The following is a 24,242-nucleotide window of genomic DNA, read 5'->3' as shown; positions in this document are numbered from 1 at the left end:
GTATTATTGAACACATTTAACTGTGTCTTGGGTATATTTTTAGATGCAAGACATATGTAAAATCAAAAATTATTTCTGAGGGATTCTTTGACGAAGAACTTGAAATCATACGCGCATTCCGATTGGTTTGTTGTATTTTAGCACATAACATTCATCAATAGGGAGACGAGTCATCTTGCAGGTTGTGGGAAAGGGTGAGTGGTGACGAATGGCGTGTTTATTGCTAGGAGAACCCCTGAGTTGACATGATTGTCACAGGTTGGTAAATGTCCGCCATTAATGAAGTGATTGTTGATTGCGGACATACTCGTTTCAAAGGGGCACATGTTGCTGACTTTTTTTATTGTTTTTTCCCTGTGAGTACCTGGATGATAAAGCGGAAATCTAGACTAGTTCGCGACCTGTGCTGCGCCATTCGTAAGCGCATTTGTCACGTTTATTGATAGTATAAGGGCCTCAAATTGATCAACAACATTTGTGGAAATAATAAGGAAATGTGGCTATCTTTGTGGGTAGCATAGGTAATGGTGACGATCAGTCATTTGCTTGGGAAATGTGCGATTTTACACTATTTTGAAATGCAACACAAAGTAAATATTTCATTTGAGCATTGCTTATTTTATCGTGTTTATTTTTCTTTTCTCTTAAAAAAAGTCCATTGAGATAGAAAACAATGAGCAATCAATCAATGTATTATCAGTTAACCCTTTGAACAAAGTATGTTATTTGTACATCGGCACTTCACGCCATGATATGAGTGTATTCCCTTTGCTTTAGTAAAACTAGACATGTAAACACTTACTTTTGACATATCCACTGTGCAAGATAACAGTGATTAATCAATCAACGTATTTTCTGTTAATCCTTTGATGACTAGGGACGATCCGTTGATCTACAAAAAAGTAAATCAACTGATCATTCATCTCTTGCTGGGCTGCCACGGGTACATTACATAACACACTTTTCACCTCACTTCAAACCTGTATTTAGACTGAATAATTACCCCAGACACAAGAAATGCCAAATCGGAACTGTACCACTAATTATACCTGTATTAAATTCATTAACTGAGCATCAAGTGAATGATGACAAATACACAAGTGTAGAGTATACCAGAAAACGTGGATGACAACAAGGGAGTAGCAATCGTATTATCCACGCAATCCGAAATCTGAAAATGCTTTCACTGCAGGGATACTTATTTTATATTTTTATACTATAACCATAAGGGATATTTCCAAATGACGACATCTGATGAGCTTCCGCCGTTCTTTTTGTCTCTTTGTTTAGGCTGAAGAAATTAATTAACATGTGCCCTTTTGTCAAAATCTTTATAGATCATGGGTAACGGGCATGTATAAAAACAACGTTCAGGAAATGTTTTAAAAATGTTTTCTTCACATGATTTTGTATGGTTCCAGAAACTTTTCAGAAACATTTTCTGGAAACATTTGGTTATAACGTTTCAAAAATGTTTTTGTAAAAAATTCCAGAAATACTTTTGAAAATGTTTTATTCATGTAATTTTGTATGGTTCCAGAAACGTTTTAGAAACATTTTCTGTGAACATTTGATTATAACGTTTCTAAAATGTTTTTGTAAAATATTCCAGAAATGCTTTTGGAAATGTTTTATTCACGTGAATTTGTATGGTTCCGGAAAACGTTTACGGAGCGTTTTCTGTGAACATTTGGTTATAACGTTTCCAAAATGTTTCAGGCATGTGATGCAGAAAACACAATACCAATGACCATGCCATGTCTTCAACATTCAGTCAACAAAGAACTTCAAGAGTCAGTTCTGTGGAGATTTTAATATTTTTAGAAAACTTTTACACCTTTCGAAATTATTGATTGTCAGAATTTTCTTTATTTGGTTTTGCCTTGATCCACTTTTCTGAAACATAAAACAAATTCTGAATAAATCTAAAGCAGATTTTTAAAATATGTATTACCGTATTCGACCCATTAAGCGCCCCTCTCCAAATAAGCGCCCCCCACCCCCCTTCCCGGTTCCGAAAATTTATATAGTAATTATTTCGTTTTAAATGAAAATCGTCCAGGAATCGAGGTTTCCGGATATTTGAAGTCCATATTAGCGGGGCATGACTGTATTCTGTTTATTTTAGATATTTGTGACTTTGAATATTATGCGCAGAAAAAAATTACACCGTACCCCTTCAGCGAAGTCCGGCCAACGAACGGGTGATGAGAAACTTCGTCAGTATACAAATTCGAAATTTGAGATAAAAAAATCACCAGACATGTTGACTTACCGTTTAAATTGTATTTATTGTTCAGCTAGGCATCGTTTTATATCCAGGGATTAAGATTACCTTGTGTATTTTCTCGTAAACTAAGCCGGACACAGCAATCAGCTGTACACATGTTTTCTTCGAATCTACCGGTGATTCGGTCAAGACACACCCAATGATATAACTTTACAGGATTTTAAATGCAAGGATCGGCAAAAGTTGTATCTGAAACTATTTTTTTATCAGGAATAATATATTCCAATATCTTGTTAATTTAGATGCAGCTTTTACTAAACATATTTAAAATTATAATAACCCTAAGCGAAGCAGCTGATCGCTATTGCAGGGTATTATTTTTTACATGGAACCAGTCACCGTCAAGGCTCCCTTGCATGTGATCGTGTGATCGCAAGAATTACGTGTTGACATAGAATTCTCCAACAAAAACAAATATGACTTTTAACGATTCAAAGTATGGCATTAATGATATATGTATCCGTTCTCTGTCAACTTCAGTTCGTTTCAAGGCGTCAATAGTGGTAATCTGACCGTGGTTGCTGTTAATAACGGTGAGTTGTGCGATCTTCCGATCGCTTCACACACAATTTCGCTGAAATTAATTAAAACGATATTAAAAGGAATTTTGAATAAAATTAATGAAATAAGTTACAAACAAAAGTCCAGATATACAAAGAACACTTTTTATAGCCAGACAGTGTAATAACATGAATAATTTGCGAACTGCAGTATGGATTTGTTGACATGGTATTTCCGGTGTTACGTGCTCACAGTAATGTCTTTCCATGGGGGAAATAACATCAAAACTCATAATTTGTGTATAATGCACACCCCCTTCTACCCAGCTGTGTTTTTTGGAAAAAAGTGCGCACTATTCTCAAGAAAATACGGTAAGGCTTACTGATGAATTTACGCCAATTTGACCTGAATTGTCCCCAATAAGCGCCCACCCTTTCTGTCTTTTTTTAAGCGCCCTGGGCGCTTAATGGGTCGAATACGGTATTCCAACTGAAGAGACAATATTCCATTTAAGATAACATTTTATCAGTAATCTAACAATAATATATTTGTAGGTTTTTGGTGGAAACATATTTTTATAATCATTCAGAGACAGATAAATTCTTGTGGTAACTATAATAGTATTATAACATTATCATGCATCATATTGAATTCATAAAGTCGTACACCAGGAACACCCCAACCCACTTAACGGTCAGTGGCTGAGTGGAGATACAAATCCACTTCTTAGCATTCATTTAAAGCCTCAAAAGCATCAAAAGATACTTGATCTAGTAGCTCATGGTACTTAACAACAGTTTCTAGGCATGCACGTACGTTTGCATCATTCACAGGCTCTGGTGTATTTGGTGTGTACATTTCCGTGTGTATCTCCTGGAATGCTGTTGTCTCCTTTTCCCCCTGGCTGCAGCGAAAACAACATTGTTATAACTTGGACAAAATTCAATAAGCATTATATTGTTAATCCAAGATGAAATACTAGTATATTATATTGGTTCATAACAGTATTTTAATTCTGGAAACCCATTTGTACAGAAACGCTACATTCTGTGGCCAGTCTCGGTCAAACGTATTTGCAGAATTCAACATTGTTGATTTCATGGGTACATAATTAAATTTTCGTTGTGTTCATGGAAATTCCTGCATTCTGATTAGCTGAATTGGTCATGTGTTATTGCATTCATTTCCCAATGAATGTAAAAAATTAAGCCACGCCCACCGCGGCGCACTACTTTTATTACTGCGGAATGTCGGGGAATCCCAATATTACAGTCGAGGGAATTCCCTTTCTGCTCACGTGTATCGTCTTGGACAGGACATTTAGCGACTTTCATGCATATTCATTGTCCAAACTACCCTTTGAAACTGAAGGCCAAAATGAATGAAACAGCAAACGTGCAGGCTCACTCGCCTGTTTTTTCCCGCTCGCCTTGGTTCAACTTTCATGTCTTCGTGTTTCATTTCTAACTAGCATTTCTCCAACTGTGTTTTACCGTAATCAGGGAAGTAGTGTTTGAATCACGCAGTAAATGACCATGTTATATTGAAACAGCTGCCTTCTCTCGGACATATTTCTTCCGGTTTGTTACAGTCTTACTGTTGCAGTTCTTTTCGCCTCTTGCCTTAATTGACGGGTCTAATGAATATTGTTTTAATCCAACTCTCCATTGATTGGCTACTGACTGTGTAGGCGTGTCAAGTTATCTGCATAAACGATTACACGATTCACCTGATTCATGTCACGCCACTGTTTTACGTTTTACGTTGTGCTACGCGGATTCATACAGTTTACACATCAGTTTTTCGATTCATACCTCAGTGAACCGAAAAAAAATAAACAGTCAATCCTTAAATGGGTTTCGAAAACTCAAAATTTAAACTACATTGTGAAATCTGTCACATCTATCATGGATTTGATGCTATCTACAGGTTCAGCCATTTCCAATTTCCTCCACTAGTTATTGGAAACTATTTCCTTTCTCCCTTAATCCCATCTTTCATGCACGCAATATGTAAAACATACACTTAGTGTGATCTTTATATAATCCATACAATAAACTAATGTTCATTCATTAAGATATTGATGGGTTTAGGGAGCAGTCCCTTTGAATATTTATGATTTAACATAAGTTATGTACAAATTGACAGATTATGATAATATGAATATTAAAATTCATCATTACTTTTATATTAAATGATATGATATCATATCATATCTTATTACTTGCCCGTGAAGAGATCACCCGTTTAATAAACATACAGCTGTATTACACATTGTGTAATACCAAAATGTGTGCTTATGTACTCTCCGAACACGTTTCTAGAACAAATATTGAAAGCTCTCAACATCCCTTGGCTTATTCAACGACATTGCGTGTGGAGATGATAGAACACTGAGAGGAGCTTATGCACACTCGAGGGGGCACGGGTGGCCCAGTCGTCTAAGGCGCCGCGATTCGCTGTGCAGAGTTGCGTCCCTTGGGCACGCCAGAAACCTATGATTGTGGGTTCGAATCCCTGTTCGCCCAAATTATGTTTCTAGGTTTGTCAGCACCATACCCGTGCTCGTGGGTTTCACCGAAGTGATAAACGTCTGGGACCTGCATCACTTCGGGCTTTCCTCCCACATTAAGCTGACACGCCGCGATATAACTGGAATAATGTTAAAAGCGGCGTTAAACCCAACTCACTCACTCACTTATGCACACTCGATGACCACAGCAACCTTGTTGCTAGGCTGATGTCATATGACATTGTTTCGCCGAAGGATCTTGCAACAAAATTCCATAAATTACGTCATCAGGTATTGCGACGTCATTGTAAACTTTGAGCTGCATGGCCCAGTTCCACAAGGCGATCATACACTCAACAGTATAATTCTAAAAACGTTATAAATGGCAAAATACTAAATAAAATACTAAACTCGCTCCCGTGTAAAACCAATTTTATGAAACTCGTGAATAGTTGTGGTATCTGACGAGTGAAAGCAAGTCAGATACCACAACTATTCACTTGTTTCATAAAATTGGTATTACACAGGAGCTCGTTTAGTATTCTATATATATCATATCATATCATATCATATCATATCATATCATATCATATCATATCATATTGTATTATTGCTTGTACAAGAACATATTCTCCAGCAAAAGTAATTAAGCATTAAGAAACCTGACAGACACTTTTTGCGTTGAATCTGTAATCTGTAGGTTTGTTCAAAGGGACAGGACGTCGATCTTTCTGAAGCATTGTTTTCACACAACAGCCGTTAATCCCCCAGCTTACTCTGCTATACTCGCCTTATTCCGCGAGAGAAATTTCTGCTCTAGTGACCTACTGCAAGAGTAGGCTTTCTTCCCGGGAATACCCCTGCTTTCTGGCTTCAAACGACCGAGTCATTTTTTTTGTAATCTAGGTTTACATACATTTACATACATTTACACATACATTTACACATACATTTACTCACGCATACATACATAAAAACACACCCATAATTTACATACATACATCCATGTAATGGTACATACAGCCATTCATACCATGCACACATACAGCCATGTAATCACACGTACATACTTAATCAAGAGTGTCAGTCAGTATGTATCAAATCTTTATAACCGGCGAGATCACACCTGACTTGTCTCAATCACGCGTCTGAAAATAAGGGGTGAACCGTTACACAGTAATTCAGGGTAACGGGTGCTATAGAAACAAAGTACCGGCGTGCTACCTGTACACGGTACTTATATGTTACGATGATGTGTCATTCCTTAATCAGTACATCTTCCCGAGGCAAGAGAGTTAACTGACTTTAAAAGTCCAGTTTCCACCCTTGCTGAACTAGGCTGGAATTACTGGGCTTGATCGTTGCACCACCAGTGGCTTTTACCAGTTACCCTTCTAAGCCTCCCCTATGGACCAATCACATTCTACCTCTCGTATCACTTGCATTTGCTTCACACAAAATGGTGGCGCCCAGTCAGAACGATCTGATCGATAATCAAGATCTATATTGTGATAAAACGGGTCTTACATCGCGAAATGCATCAAATCACGTGAGCACCTTGATTAAAAACATGAAAAGATTTGGGAAAAATCTGCTGACAGCGAATTGGCGATGCACATGATTTGCAAATCCTGCAATCGATCGAAATCTGCACGACAGTTTACGAACCTGATTTTGATTTCGGTGTGCGATTTTGATTGGACTATGCAGAGACTCGTTAGTCCAGGCAAAACGTAACTCCATAATATCAGCCTAGTTCGGCAAGGGTGGAAACTGGAATTTTATAGGCAGTTAACTCACTTGCCTCAGGAGGATGTAATCAGTACTGAAAAGTAAACACAAGTTAACGATAATAAATACACGCAGGTCGGGTAAGTATTATTTCCTTGGTTAATTATAAGTTGACTTTCTTAAAACACTTTTTCATGATGAAAGAAATGATGGTGCAGAAAAAGACTAGCAATTAACACTATAACCGTGATCCAATCCCGTTGCTCAATACAATCCACAAAGAACAATATATAGGGCGTCTTTTACTATTTATTCCTTACTTGATATCAATAATTCATTTATGGATACCAAAGAAAGAATTTATATCACAAATTTGATTTTATTATATCATGAAATGTTTACTGACGTCGCAAATCGATTTGTAGATATCAATAACTGAATTTATTATACCAAATAATGTACTTTATCATCTAAAAAATCGAATATGGGATAGTATTTATCGCCTTCGTCTCCGTGACCTTATGCCCATTTTTTAATAGTTCGTGCAGATAACTACAGTATCGTAACATTTTCATATATAGTCATATTCTACTGACGTGAAACCCTAACATTAAGATATGCATTACCCCTGATTGTTTTTATCGGATATTTTGGTTTCTCGAACCGAGAAAACTATGTTTGTGTTATTCATTCACTTTTTATGAAGTTTTTGCACATGTTGTCCAAGAAAAGAAAAACAAAATAGTGCTTATTTATCTATCTTGTACCGAGCCATATCTGTAGCTTGTGTGTGTTTTTATGATTGTACCTTTCTTTTGAGACCTACTGTGTCTTTGTTTATCATACTAACGTTCGATGTCGGTTGCCACATCACAATATAGACAAACAGAAGGTCCATTTGCAGTTAAACTTCATGTTAAATACTCATGTAAGTATCTGATTCTTGTACACATTTCTAAATTTGGATCTGCGACTACCAATTTTCTTTATTTTTCTACTCCTCTGCTGTGGAGATGTTCACCCTCATCCTGGACCTAAATACCTTAAAGACTTAAATATTATACACCTAAATGTTCGTAGTCTCAGGGATAAATTAAATATTTTAAGTGAAGAATTGGATCATACGATGTAATATGTTTGCCTGAAACATGGTTAAGTGAAGATATTCGAAACAATGATATATAGATACCCGGTTTTCAATCCCCATTTAGAAAAGACAGAACAAAACGTGGTGGTGGGGTTGCGGCTTATGTTAAAATGAATCTGTACGCTAAAATAATCGGAAATTTAGAACTTGCCGAGCTTGAGGCGATATGGATACAGGTTAAATGTAAAACTCGAAGTTACTTATTTGGTACATTTTATCGCGCTGATAAATGTGTCCATTGTTGGAGTTTAATTGATGAGTCAATAGGCAATGCTGTTGATCTTAATATGTTTACTCTTGTTACTGGCGACTTCATTCCAGATATTCTATGCGAAACCACTAAAAAGATTGAACATTTACAAACTATGTATGGTTTAAAACAAATAATTACAGATCCTACAAAAATAACGCCTAATTCTCAAACTTTGATTGATTTAATATTCGTATCCTGTGTAAACAATGTTAGGTCTTCTGGTGTACTTATCCCATCTGTAGCAATAACTGCCCTATCTTTGTTAATATAAAAGAAAATATGCCCCAAGTTATACAATTATAAGAGAAAAATATGTAACTATCCCTTGGCAGATGCAGATGGTATTAATCAAGGTTTTAATGAGATTGACTCAGATAGCCTATTCTCGTAATTTGAATTTGAATCGTAAAAAAGCATTTGAATAGCAAAAGCATTTACCAGGTTCATGTATTCTCTTAACACCATCACAAAACATCATGTAGAAGCCAAAACAGTACTCATACTTTTCACCAATATCTCATCTAAGAATGAGATATCAGCAAGTACATATAATACCATGTGTACTGCCATTTTTCGTCAGGATATCAAACATTTCTCTCCTTCTTACCACCTCAAAGTTCAGCTTAACATGGGTCCTCCTTTGGTCAAAAGTTTGTTCCCCCTGTAATGAGTGTGTCATGCGTTGTTACATTCATTGTCGCAAAATTGTGTGTGAAGTGATCGATATGTCGCACAACTCTGTTATTTATAGCAACCATGATCGGATTACTGCTATGTATATATAATAAATGCCATACTTTGACTCGTTAGAAGTCATATTTGTTGTAGTTTGACTATTATATTTCAACAGGTGATTGCTGCCTCCAGCTTAGTTTATGAGGCAATACATGTACACATGGTAATCTTAATCTCATATAAACAAAAAATGAATGCCTAGCAGAACAGGAAATACAATTTAAACGGTAAATCATTGAGCCGAGTGATGCTTTTTCTCAAATTTTAAATTTGTATTGACCAAGTTTAATCATTATCCTCTGTTCATTTTCCTGAATTCACTGAACTGATATGATGTAATATTTTTCAGCAGAGAACAAACATGTTTTTATTGCAAATGTAGGGATTTTGTATGCAGTGGTGATGTGCTTCATGCCAATTCACTGTACAGACATGGTATATAAATTAGCATTGATTTTTAAGGCTTTTACAGGGGGGTCGCCTTATAGGCGGAGTAGCTAGACAGCGGTATACGGTATACGGCGGAATTTTTCTGTTGTCAACTGCAGTCTGCACTAGGTGCAGTGGAGAGAAAAAAACGAAATCACACTCTGCTGTATAGAATAAATGGAGAATCTCACCCAAGTGGCTTTTGTTATCAAACATATCTACACGAGTCGATAAAAGTTTAAAACTCCGAGGCTTGCCAAAGGAGTTTTAAACTTTTATCGACAAGTGTTGATATATTTGATATCAAAAGACACGAGGGTGAGATTTTATTTATCATCCAAATTCATTCTTCCAACTTTTTCAGTTGTTAGACAGTAATAAGCAGTGTCTTAATAGTAAAAAGTACTGCTAACAGCTTCAGTAGCAGAGACATTAGTGATGTCATTTGATTGTGACATCATAGTTACCAATGACGTCAAATTGGTTTGCAAAGCATGGTGATGCAATTTCATTGCAGCAATATCTACAATGTTGATATTGCTTAATCTCACCCAAGGATATCTCCTGTGGGAGCCAGTTTTTGATGATAGTTATACATACCAATGAAAAGCATTGCGAATACTAAAGCATTGATGAACAGAAGAAAAAGTCTGTACAAAAAGTTTGGCTTATGTAATGGATTCACTTTCATAAAAGTATTTTTAAGATCGCGATCTGTCAGAAATGTCAACATAAGGACGGTCCGATACCAGTAGACTACAACTGCCTGGAGGTTTGCTACAACTACAGCCATTATTGTTATAAATTATTGATAAAAATGCATATTATACACTACTGTTGCCTTTACTATATATTATTACCTTCAAGGGCAAATATATCGGGGTTCATCAAAATCAAATGTGCTCTTGGGTCATATCGCGTCATGAGACAACAGTGTATTGTTTCCATCATTGTTGACGTCATTCATATCTTCCTTAAAGATTAACACTAAATTCATCTCTTCGGTAATAAACAGAACATTATATTCATGTTCATGTCATACTATGTTTATGACACTCGTGCCTAAATGGGGGGATTTAGACACTTGTGTCGTACAATGCTCATATAATATCCTCTATATATTATACATGTTTCTATTACTGGTAATAAGTTTTCTAAACTTCAAGGTTATTGTTCTTCATAAGCATCATGATCTTTATATATAACAGTATAATCCACAGGTGGTCTTGATTCGAAAATGGTTATAGGGGCGGTCGGGTAGCCTAGTGAATAAAGCGTTCGCTCACTTGTCACGCTGAAGACCCGGGTTCGATTCCTGACATGGGTACAATGTGTGAAGCCCATTTCTGGTGTGATATTGCTGGAATAGTGCTAAAAGCAGCATAAAACCATACTCACTCACTCACTCACTCACTCACTCACTCACTTGAAATAGTTATCACCTTTTCAACGGTTTACATGCTATATTCTTGAATATCTGTCGGTAGTCATGCAGTCCGACTTAGCCACATGTTGTGGACTTCCACTATCTTGAGGTCCGGCTTGTGTTCCAGTCAGACCATTTTGATACAGATTTCAAGGATCAAGGTTATACCTTGGCTTAACTACCATACGCCTAATCTATGGTCATATATTGTAGTAGGGGCGGTCGGGTAGCCTAGTGGTTGAAGCAATCGCTCGTCCCACCGAAGACCCAGGTTCGATTCCCAACATGAGTACAATGTGTGAAGACCATTTCCGGTGTCCCCTGCCGTGATATTGCTAGAATATTGCTAAAAGCGGCTTAATACAATACTCACTCACTCATATATGGTAGTACAAGGTAACTCATCCTGTATGCATGTACATGTAGTTTGCAGGAGTCGGATGCACACCCGATATGTTATATAAACCAGAAAGATCTCATTCCTGTAAACTGGAAGAAGTACTACCATTGTGTTCTTTTAATGGATTCCTCCAAGATACTGAATGCATAGCAGGCGATCTCCAGTACCCAATTGATTACCAAGTGCCAGATGACATTTTTTACAAAGTGATGCAGACACGCCAACTAAAAAATGGCTTTGGGGGTTTGTTTAGATCTAATAAAATTCACCCTCATGCATTAGAATGGGAAGCCATTCACTGTGGATCAATTCTGCTGCTGCTGATGATGCTGCAGTGTGTTCCTGCTGCTGTCTTCAGAGCTTGCCATGCTCCACTGATCCCGGAGCTTGCAACACATGAGGCTGCAATGCCAGACATGAGTCATGCCGACTTTCCTCGCTTGCCAATAAATGTGCTGAGACATGGAGAACGACTCAGTCAGACCGGCTCACTGATATTTAGAAAATCAGAAGGGATAACTCGTTTCACTGTGGATGGGATACCCTCAACCCTTTATCAAGATTGATACATTGGACATCAGTACATTGGACATTGGTTGGCATCTAAGGTATTGGAATGCTTCTTTTTTTCCATCTTAAAAGATATGTAGTAATAAATACTTTGTCATTGTACAAGTATTCCTGATTTGTATTGGACTAGCTGGAATGCAATGCAGCATACATCCTTGTCAATGTTTGTTCAAGGGTGAAGGTGTTGAGATTGTGTTTGGTTTGGAAATGATGAACTTCCTGTCTGACATATATCTGATGTATAGATAAGCATGTATCATCCCAGCTTCTGGGAGCGACTCAAATGACAGCTGTCTTTGTGGTGGGTATTGGAATCCAAAGTTCCTGATTAGGTTTCAGGTCACTGCGTCATATTATTTCCTAACTCAGACTGATTATTGAAAGTGATTTGACAACCTAGGGAAGGAAAATTGATAACGTACATTTGTGTGATATGAAATACTATCCTTACTTGTACCTCCATGTGCAGACTATTATGTTATTGTTTATTGCCAGCATATAATCAACAGAAGACAAAACACTTGTCTAATTTTACACTGATGTTTCTTTTCAGCAGACACAAGCAAACATATTGTTTTTGTCCAGTGTTTTTAGAAACTCATCCTCAACACTAATACAATACCAAATCTGACATTCATATTTCACGGTGTTCACCAAATTAATGTTGCAATATGAATCTAAAACAGAGTCCCTTGCCCTTGATGGTGTTTTTGCCCAAATAAACTCCTTTCTTGGAGAACAGCCAATATTTTGCACGCTCACAGAATTTTAAAAAAATATCATAGATTGTTAATGTTTCTCAGAAAAATATCTGTTTACTGACATTTAGCAGGCTGAAGATTAAATTCCTCAAAGTACATACAGTATATTGTTATGTGCTAAACCTTTATTATTTATCAGGTTGAATACATAAGTGGATCTCTTGAGTATCAAATACCAAAGATATACATTAGCAGGTAAATTTACATTCAAATTATAATGCAGTGGATTGAGAAATTGAACATGTTTGAATGAATGATGCATTGCTACCACTATACACTGTAGTTAATGAAATTAATGTTTCCCTGAATTAAAGCAATTGTGGACTCCAAGCCTTGGGTGCATCCTGAAACTAGTGACAGAAGCACTACTCAGCAAATGACAGCACCAAGACTATAGCCTTAGAATATGGTATAAGGTGACAGTATTTCGATTAAATAATACTGTTCATGTTTTGTCACAAGCGTCACTTTTCCTCTGGACGTGGATTTGCTCGGCCCTCCTTGATTACATTACAGGCTATGTCTGGTAGCTGGAATATTCCACACTACAGCATATAACAACATTCACTCACTCTTCTGAATAGAAGGCAAGTGGCACTTTAAGAGAGAGATTTAACACTGTGAAGATGTGAAGTTGGCAAATAAAGGCATATGTTCATCATGTTGGTGCTATGATGAAGTAAATGTGGCATTTATGATGAGGTGTGACACAAGTGACAATGGAATAAAACACTTTAAGATTGGAAATGTAACTATGAAGAGGGGAGTTAGCCTATTGAGAGCAGGATCTGGTGCTATAGAGAGCAGGATCTGGTGCTATAGAGAGATGGATCTGGTGCTATATAGAGCAGAATCTGGCACTATAGAGAGCAGGATCTGGTGCTATAGAGAGAAGGATCTGGTGCTATAGAGAGTAGGATCTGGTGCTATAGGGAGCAGTATCTGGTGCTATAGAGAGTAGGATCTGGCACTAGCTAGAGACATGTTGACCATACACTACTAGGGGGTTTCATTGGAATTGCAGCTGTACAATTTTGCAAACTTTGTAATAATCTCAGTCGCATTCAGAAAGAATTGTACCCAGACATGTTTTCTGACACTGAACACATAGGAGAGCCAAGACTTGACTATGGAATCAAGGAGTGCTATATTAATCATGACACTCTCTCCATAAAGATGGCAGATCTGACACCAATATTGACCAAGTGCACCCACGTAATTTCATACTGTCAGTCACAAAGCCGGAATGATATACTGCATGACCTTCCTGAGATACTATTACCCAGCCCACTAGGACATTGCTACAATGCTATTACCCTACCACTGGGTATCATGAGGTATATCATACAGACACTTAGATGGTTCTGTCTGTCAGCAGACACAAACTGAATAATTCCCACTGATGTACTTCAGTTGTCACTGGAAAGTTGGACTGGTGGTAACTCCTGAGATTTGTATAGTCCTGATGGGGGAGTGAATCTGTCTGTTTGGTCTCAGGAGAGTGGACATGGGCAGGGACGTAGGCGTACATTTCTTGCAAGAGAGATAAGCTAAATGGGAATTCTCGCAAGAGTCAACATCTACATTATTAATTTGATAATGGAACGTTTGAGGACGTACCATTTAAGTGTCTGGCTTTGATGTTGTGCAAGTCAACATGGTTCAGTCAGCAATACTCCAGCTACAGTCAAATTCTGTAAATCCGACATAGTAGATTGCATTTGATTATGTTGGAAAACGAAATGAAGTAGTATCCATGTTCGTGACAGGAAATCAGACATGAATGAAACCTGTATGTTGTAGTAAAATAATTAAAAAGAAAATATTCATACTGTTATGGTATATTGTTTGCGGAATATGTCTTCTGATCATGCAACCTCGAAAAACGTAACACAGGGCATTCCGAACTAGAGGAAGGGGCTGTATGAATTATTCAAAATGCTTTTGAAAGCGTAGTCTGAAATGGAAGTTGCCAGTGTAAAACTAGTTCTAAGCTAAAACAAAGCTCAAGAAAGATGGGTTCTCTTTCTAATGTTGACTTCCTGTTAGTTATTTCATTGGTCAGTCAAAGTTTGCGAAAGGTCAATCTGACGTGACCTGTTATAAGATGTCGTCATCAGTTGCATGAAGTTTGATCTGATATTAATATAACTGAGGTAATCTAGACATGTGATTAATCCAGTTTTGTTTTTTTAAAGGTTAAAAATTTTTTGTTAAGAAACTTTCTCTGCAGCCATTGTTATATGCAGCCACTAGCCAACATGTCTCCCAAGAAAACACAGGGCTGTGTACTCGCGGGCAGATGACCACGGAGTAAGTTCCTCTTAGTTGTCTTAAAGACCAGAAACAGAGCAGGGTCTGGCCTATGTCCCCATGCCCTGCACGTGGCATTGAGGGACATAGAACTCAGCTAGGGTTTCTTTGTTATTTTGTGAAGTCAGATGCCACCCAAATTAGATGCGACCTTGTTGGCTTGCCTGTGCCTTCTCTCTACTAAACCTTGCCCAACAACAAGGAGAGTGTTCGAACTTTATACAGTGGATTTCCTTGTGTGTGGATCTCTCACATTTCACTGCTGACAGTGTTTCTAGAAATTTTAATCAGAGGTTTTTTTATCATCTTTCTCCACAGTTGGCTGGCCCAGTTCATTGAGGAACATTTGAAATACAAGACTTGTTCTCCACACCTATTGTGGGTCAGTTGTTGAAGGATTTCGTGTCTGAGAACCAAGAAATTGCCTTACATTATTATCGTGCATGAAGTGGGTGGACTAACTTCAGTCATATAACAGAATTCAATGCTGAGGATTCAACATTTGTTTGGCTTATTATTTATCAACTGCATCGTATTTGAACCATTGACGCCTGTTTCTTTTGAAACAAGAAATAAATATAGTTCATCTTTAACAAAAAATACAAGTATGCAGAATATTTGGCAGAATTTAGTAATTTACCACAAAGTAAAACTCTTTCCTGAGGAAACCTTTGAGCAGTTTACACAAAGCCGTCCATCACTCAGCCATCATTTGAACAACTCTGCCCGTCAAGTATATTCTTTATTAGAATGCACTGTGGTATTTAGACATCATGGTAACTGTTTCCCTTTCTGACTGAGGATTACTTGTGCTGATGTTGGTGACAGGAATTCATGATAGACAGGATTTATGAAAGCTTCCCTAGATTGAAAGAGGTTGTGGCCTTTCCAACAAGATTTGAGGAAGACATACAAGTGGTGCCCTTGTCATCATCTACATGCCAGTGCTTCCTGCTCCTTCACATCATCAATAGGTTCCATGGCATAAATAAGTGAAAATCTTTTTACTTCAAGGTCTTGCTGAGTTTAGAATATTAAAGGTCAATATTTTGAAGCTGTTATAGATAAGCTCATACAAGATTCATATGCAACTGTTGAGAGCTTGTTTGGCCTTCATGGCTGGCTCAAAGTCAACTTGTCTTTCCCTTCATTTGTTGTAATATTCATTGTCGAGGTGTTGAGACAGTAAATCGTGTGACAGTATTGGGAGACAGTATCATGTGGTGGTATTGTGAGACAGTATCACGTTATGTGATTGTGAGACAGTATTGTGAGACAGTGTCATGTGACAGCATTGTCTGACTGACAATATCATGATTATCATTGAGGGTATTTGCTAGGAGCTGGTGGTGATGTCTGACTTTCAGTGATTGGTTGTAATTGTAGAACTAGTCTTATTGATACCACAGCCATTACAAACTGGTGGTCAGGCTGTGTATTCTTCTCATCGTGTCCCTATGGCATAGACTCATGTGGTCAACCAGTGGTCAAGACTCTATGCAGGACACCATGATACAGCCGGAATATTGCTGCAGCATTCATTCAAGATACTATGACCGGTAGTTAATTGATCCATTCTGAAATCAGGTTTGGCAAGTTTCTAATGCTTGTAGACTTACATTCAGTCAATGGTTTCGGCTGATTTTGCAAAGAATTCCAGACTTTGTGAGGTATTTTGTTTACAGTGGCAGTCAATACACTTGCACACTGAGACAAGTTTGTGACCCGAGTTTGTCTTGCAGTGTGCACATCCCACCAGTTTCAGTATCATGGTAAGCATGTGTGAGGCTATGGTCCACCGGCACCAAACATTAAAATTGCAAGTCTGTAACTGAGTTTTGAATTGATGACCAAGATGGAATCTGGTTATCCACTCCCAGCCACCTACAAATGTTCGAGTCAAAGTTTGGCACCATCCCTGATTTTCCTGGTGTGTGTGTGTGCAGAATGTTCCATCTGTCGCTGGAACCAGCAGATATCTCCATCAGAGACTTTATGTGTGGTACTCGTCTGTTCTTGCCTCATCACTACTCCAGGCTTCAGGCTCATATGCAGTGCTGGAAATATTGTATGGTTTATGCTGGGGTAAAGCCTGTTTGTTATGTCTGTTGGTTACAATGGCTTTTGTGATGTGTAATGGATCTCAACTTTCTGTCCGTGATTGCCAAGATGATACTTTTCCCAAACTAACCTGCCTGGAACCTTGCCACACTCTGAAAATGTTATATTTGCCTTAATTCAAAGTATGCTACTTTCCAACTTGGGCGGAAGTTGAGGTTTTATCTTATTTCAATGGTACAGTGAACTTGACCTTCACTCACTATAAATGTTGCCTGTAGTGCAGGGTGAGTCATCATTGTCAGCTTACAGTTAGTTTGTAGTAAAGGTTTCTGTGAAGTTGTTGCATCAACTAAACAATCTTCCTGAGGCAAGGGAATTAACTGACTATTAAAGCCAGTTTCCACTCTTGTCAAACTAGGCTGGTATTATGGAGTTATATTTTGGCTGGACTAACGAGTCTGTACAAAGTCCAATCAAAAATTAGTAATGAAATTGACACCCAGTTCGTAAACTGCTGTGTAGATTTAAGTCAATTGCAGGATTTGCAAAGCATATGTACCGCCAACTCAATGCTGACAGATATTTTCCGAATCTTTTCATGTTCTTAGTCAAGGTGTACATGATTTGATGCACTTTACGAGGTAAAACTTGTTTTATTTTAGAAATAAACGACGAGTGGGAGTTGTTTGTCGTACAATAAAACACTGCAGGGAGAATAAACCATGAGGGGCCCAGCAGTGTGTTATGTGTAGGATAAAACATGTCCGAGGATTTTATGATATTGAAGACCTGCATCTGTGGGATAAACCTGAGGAGCATCCTCTGGAAAGATGACACTTCCATTCTGTTTGATTTGTTTATGGAATGGTGACCTGTATTGACCATTGCCCAAACAAATGTAAAGAAAAGGCTCTGGTTAAAATGTCTGTCTTCTCCTGAACGTTCAGACACACAGTTTATCAACCTGAAGCTACACAGAACACAACACTATTACATGTTGCCATTGTATTATATGTCTGTATACTCCTGAACGATCAGACACACAGTTTATCAACCTGAAGCTACACGGAACACAACACTATCGGTGTACTTCTGAACATTAAGCATGTTTCCTGTTCCTTGTTTCAAATGTACAAAACTGGAGAAAATGACTGTGGAAACAATGAACTCAATTCATTCCATGCAATTTCAATTAATTTAGAGAAATTGAATCAAATCATTTGTTGTGACAAAGTCGAACGCTTGTTCTTCAGATATCAAGTCCGACAAATCTTCAATCATTTAAATAAGTCATCACACCACAAGAAGCTAGACAGGCAAATGAAATGTTCACATGTTTATAACAGGAAATATGTGTAATAGGAAGTCACTTGGTAATTAATAGTATAAAAGTATAAAAATAGCTATCTTCCAGTGTCACTACTTATTGTTCGAGTAAATAATCCACAGCCCTCGGTACTTTGCGTGCATGCGATCTCTCATGACATAGGTCAGGGAAGTAATCTGTCCAACATGACCTTCGGCTCAAGGGACACACCTCTGCTTACAAGGAATTAGAAGGGAGTATCTTCCAGCAACTAAACCGACTATCACTGTCGATGCAGATCCGAGACATTTCTGGGTGTAACTGAAGGTGGTGCTGCACATTAATTAATTACACAATCCAGTTTAGCCCACTGCCTGCATTGATTAAAGTACATCTTTGTAATGAAACTCGGCCTCCGGGCATGGAAGCAGGCAAGGAAGTGTGCTGGGCCGACACTTTTTAGGGGTAACGTTATTAATGTACTTGGGATGTCATTCAGAATTCGTCATTGGTTAAATTGAGGATTGCTTCTGTTTTTTGCAATAACTCACATAATTCTTTTTGTTTAATCTTGTAATGATTTTTTTGCTGAGTAGATATTAATTGATATATTTCATTGCTTGACATTAATAAATATGTGTATCATATAATGGGTAGGTTTCTCGGCAGGATAAAGCCAATGGATAAAAACGATATCCGTTGGGGTCATATGCGGATAGAGATGCAAATATCAAAGGTCAAGTAAGGACTACTTTCAGTGTCTATAAAACAAACATGACATCGCCCTATAATTTTGGCAACTTTGGAGATGACTGTCAACAACGTCTGAACATGGCCATGACATCTCATAGACTAGGGTTAGAGTGGCTTCCCTTTGACAAAGGGCAGTTACTCTAGCAGACAGACCGATGGATTGCCGCGAAATGCATTTAAAAACAATTGTTGTTTTGAAGAAGAAATAGATTTCAGTTGGAACTATATTGGCTACTGTCACTGTCCGACTGACCCATCACTTACCCTGTGACGTCATAAATATTAATGCGCGTATTCCAGGAAAATTTGCAATGTTTAGATAATGTTTGTGAGAGAGGGAAAGCGATTTTCAAGCACAGAATTAAAAATGACATTATATGATAAAGAGGTTATCACGTTTGTGTGTTTGGGGATGTTAATTATCCTGTATTAGGAAAACACTAAATACAATGCTTATTCATAATGCAGGATATGTTTACCATCCCCCAAAACACTCGCATGATAACCTCTATTTAATAGATGAAAGAGCCCAAGGCCGTGTTGCACCACTTAATCCTTTAAAGAGGGTTTAACATGTTTATGTATACATATTTCCTTATGCATGTTATTGGTCACATTGGCCCTTTTGACACAGGTGTTACCATGGTTACAGACTATATAGTATCATTATCCATGACACCTTGGAGTTACTAGTCAGAAGATTTTAATATTGCATGTCACATATATGGACAAAATTCACTAATTGTTTCATTGTGACTAAATGCAGTTGATAATGCTTCAAAAATCTCAACAAAAACATTTATCATAAAACACAGAAGTGTACTTTTGGGTCATGGTATGTATAAATGCACGACAATTGTAATACTTACCAAAGCATCCCGTGTGCATCTGGAGAAATATGCATATATTGTGAGTATAAAAAGGCCTGAATATGTGTATTTTGTCATCATTTTCTTCATTTTGTTTACTCTGACAAGTATTCATTTCATTTCATTCCACAGACTTCCAGATCCTTTTCCATAAAGTTTGCAAGTTTATATTCATCTTGAGAAATGTTCAATTAGCAGGCATTCTATTGCCGGGTAGTTTTTAACACTGGATTAAGAGTTCAAGAAATCATGTTTGTTTAATGATGCACTAAGCAATATTCCAGCTATATGACTCACTAAATGATCCTGAGTTTGGACCAGACGATCTAGTGATTGACATCATGAGCATTGATCTACGCAATTGGGATACAATGACATGCATCAACTAAGTCAGCGAGTCTGCTCCGTTACTCACCTATTTTGACAAGAATGGGTTGCTGATGACCAATTCTAACCCGGACCTTCACAGGACCTTAATGGGGGTAGTTTGTAAGCATTCACTCATCATGCTGAAGGCATTACATATTTTTAGTTGAAAATTGTAAAAAGCAGATGAAAGAAATTAAAACATTTGTAACAGAATAAGATGTCTGACAATTAAGCAGTCCAAGAAGCCATAATCAGCAATGCATTTCTTTCATGAATTGAATCCAGTTTATGAAGTTGGCCATCATCCATGGAGATACCAACAATTTTCTGTGAACATTTAATCTGGACAGACTGATACGTCATTGTCTCCACCGATCGCTGCCTGATGGGTGGTCCACAGGTCAAAGGTTGGAAACTATTGAGCTTTGCTGTAAAGATTGTTTACAATCAGGGAGGACATTGGCCACATGCAGTTGATGGATCACAGAACATTGGCCATATGCAGTTGATGGATCATGGAACATTGGCCACATGCAGTTGATGGATCATGGAACATTGGCCACATGCAGTTGATGGATCACGGAACATTGGCCACATGCAGTTGATGGATCACAGAACATTGGCCACATGCAGTTGATGGATCACGGAACATAGGCTTCATGCAGTTGATGGATCACGGAACATTGGCCACATGCAGTTGATTGATCACGGAACATTGGCCACATGCAGTTGATGGATCACGGAACATAGGCTTCATGCAGTTGATGGATCACGGAACATTGGCAACATGCAGTTGATTGATCACGGAACATTGGCCACATGCAGTTGATTGATCACGGAACATTGGCCACATGCAGTTGATTGATCACGGAACATTGGCCACATGCAGTTGATGGATCACGGAATATTGGCCACATGCAGTTGATGGATCACGTAACATTAGCCACATGCAGTTGATGGATCACGGAACATTGGCCACATGCAGTTGATGGATCAAGGTACATTGGCCACATGCAGTTGATGGATCACGTAACATTAGCCACATGCAGTTGATAGATCACTGAATATTGGCCAAATGCAGTTAATGGATCACGGAACATTGGCCACATGCAGTTGATGGATCGCAGAACATTGGCAACATGCAGTTGATGGATCACGGAACATTGGCCACATGCAGTTGATGGATCACGGAACATTGGTCACATGCATTTGATGGATCACGGAACATTGGCCACATGCAGTTGATGGATCACGGAACATTGGCCACATGCAGTTGATGGATCACGGAACATTGGCCACATGCAGTTGATGGATCACGGAACATTGGTCACATGCAGTTGATGGATCACGGAACATTGGTCACATGCAGTTGATGGATCACGGAACATTGGCCACATGCAGTTGATGGATCACGGAACATTGGCCACATGCATTTGATGGATCACGGAACATTGGCCACATGCAGTTGATGGATCACGGAACATAGGCCACATGCAGTTGATAGATCACGGAACATTGGCCACATGCAGTTGATGGATCACGGAACATTGGTCACATGCATTTGATGGATCACGGAACTTTGGCCACATGCAGTTGATGGATCACGGAACATTGGCCACATGCAGTTGATGGATCACGGAACATTGGCCACATGCAGTTGATGGATCACAGAAAGCAATTGATTCAATTCAGGCATTCAGGCAAATATTTGTTTCCAGGTGCGACCAGTGAATGATAACAGAATCAACAATATCAAAACTGATCAGTGTTTGTTTGATACTTAATTTCTGTTGTTTTTACGGTGGAAAGTGGTCTGAAGCACTGCATACATCCAATACAGAGTTGTGTCCCTTAGGCATCCCAGAATCCCCTGTTTGAGCTTTGAAACCATACTATCCTGTTTATGAATCTGTCTGTAAATAATAGTCTTGACCAGACAATCCAGTGATTGACATCATGAGCATCGATTATTTGGGGTTATTTGGGGTACGATGACATGCGTAAACCATGTCACCGAGCCTGACCACCAGATCCCGTTAGTCACCTCTTAAGACAAGCATGGGTTGCTGAAGAACAATTCTAAACTGGATCTTTTGAAGTTGCCTAATTCGATCGCCTCTGATGACATCAATGAGGTGCTGGGAACGAACACGCTTGTAACGAACTGACTAATATAACAAACTTATTTTGAGTCCCGGCCATTTCTTGTATATGTGCTGTATATATGCTTATAATGAACAATGGTTATTACGAACTAAAATTAGTGGTCCCTTTGAGTTTGTTATAATTGTAGTTTAGTGTACTGTCAACACTCTTGATGTCACAAGTGAAATCAGTTCAACTACCCACAGTTTTCATTGAGTGGTGAGGAATACATATTTAGGACAATGAAATCCTTGTCACTGTTGCTGGTAACACAAATATGTGTAAAAGTGTAAACTCACTTTGATGTCCTTCGTCATGTCCTCCATTGCCTGCATAAATTGGGGGAAAGGCATTGTGATGACACTTGGGTCAATTTCAAAGGAAAATGAACCCTGAAATGTACTTTACTTTCTTCCTTGTTTGCCAGACTTGATGATTATGAATCACCATGACTGGCAAAGTGACATTTTCACAATCTTTCCATAAAACAGTAATTTCCAAGCCAGCATAATAAACACACGTACAATGAATAAGGCCGATTTAGGCTGTAAACAGGCAGTCACATTTGAGTGTCTTCTCTTCTGACATTTCATTGCTGTCTGCTTCAGGCAAACTGAAATAGTTCTTACGTTTTGAGTTACATGCCTTTTGCAAATGTGAGGTTGTTTGCCTTTTCTTGAGGCCAGACATATTTAATTAATTATTTTACAGATCTGTCTGTCACATTTCAGCCATCTACAAGCTGATTAACCTCTTTTCGAAAACTTCACACTCATGTCAACATTTTGACTGTTTATCATGAGAGGGACATGGATGGATGTGATGAAGATTTGTGGATCTTGGGTTCGAATCTCATGTTCGCTACGATTATGATTTTTACTTAAAGCGAAAAAATGACCCCAAAACAGTTGGTGAAAGGAACACTGCTGTTATATTCAGTCACTTTTTTTTCTTTCCAAAAAGTGATTTATTTTTTGTGTATTTTGGGGATATGATACAGTGAGCATGGTGAGACAACTATTTTGATAATTTGATAACTGATTTTAGAAGTATTAAGGTATCGAAAATGAAATAATGCATTGGCTGCGGCGCTAGAAACACTCTCGTATTTTGTTAGCCTAAGCGCCGTGAAGGCGAGGACAGGGAACGGTGTGTTATCAGCACCGAGTTCATGACAAGAGGAAAGCAGCTATTTTATTATCCAATTTGATTACACGTCCCATTAAAGAGAAATGGACATCGGCACCTTGTTGAGAGTTTTTCAAATGACCGCCATCACTTAGAGTTCCTGTCCAGGGGATATTGAACTCGTAAAGCAAAATCCCAGAATACAATTACCTCCTGTGCAGACCGACAGACCATCAATATTACCACTGTAGGTCTTGTCTTCGGTCTGTTCACGTTCAACTCAGTGGTCACTTGGGGAAACCAAAGACAATGTTGAGAGAAATCTTGCCAATCGATTTATTCCACCTTTGTATGATGGTCAGGCAATGGAAGTATTTTTGTGTTCATTGTAATGAAGTCAGTCCCACTCTTTAGGGATTATAAGTGTGGGTTTATTTGACAGTATGAAAAACATGTAATTGGCTAGTCAGATTAGGGGACAATAAATGTGGTATGATTGATTGTTTGGGAGGGTGAGGCTGGCTTGGGAGTCCTTCCCTCCCA

The 24,242-nt window shown here is 38.2% G+C and overlaps 1 protein-coding gene and 1 long non-coding RNA gene across 7 annotated transcripts in view; one reads left to right on the top strand and one right to left on the bottom strand.

Moving 5' to 3' along the window:
• Positions 1–24,242, top strand: part of LOC124147537 (beta-1,4-mannosyltransferase egh-like) — a 135,646-nt gene that overhangs the window by 45,339 nt on the left and 66,065 nt on the right. The window contains exon 1 of one of the 6 annotated variants that reach the window (XM_046518165.2): positions 11,873–12,032. The exons of the other annotated variants lie outside the window; for them this stretch is intronic. The gene's annotated coding sequence lies outside the window, so the exon portion shown is untranslated. Of the gene's footprint in view, positions 1–11,872; positions 12,033–24,242 lie in introns of those variants that run through there. 6 annotated transcript variants of the gene reach the window in all.
• On the bottom strand, positions 1,795–23,057 carry LOC125376044. The gene is made up of 3 exons (XR_007218930.1): positions 22,871–23,057; positions 3,608–3,695; positions 1,795–1,896 (listed from the first exon to the last, which is right to left on the bottom strand). It is a non-coding gene; the product is annotated as an uncharacterized LOC125376044 (long non-coding RNA).

This window comes from Haliotis rufescens, unplaced genomic scaffold, assembly GCF_023055435.1.
Source record: "Haliotis rufescens isolate VD_foot unplaced genomic scaffold, xgHalRufe1.0.p SCAF_7, whole genome shotgun sequence".
Classification (NCBI taxonomy): domain Eukaryota; kingdom Metazoa; phylum Mollusca; class Gastropoda; order Lepetellida; family Haliotidae; genus Haliotis; species Haliotis rufescens.
This window is presented reverse-complemented; position numbering and strand designations above follow the sequence as displayed.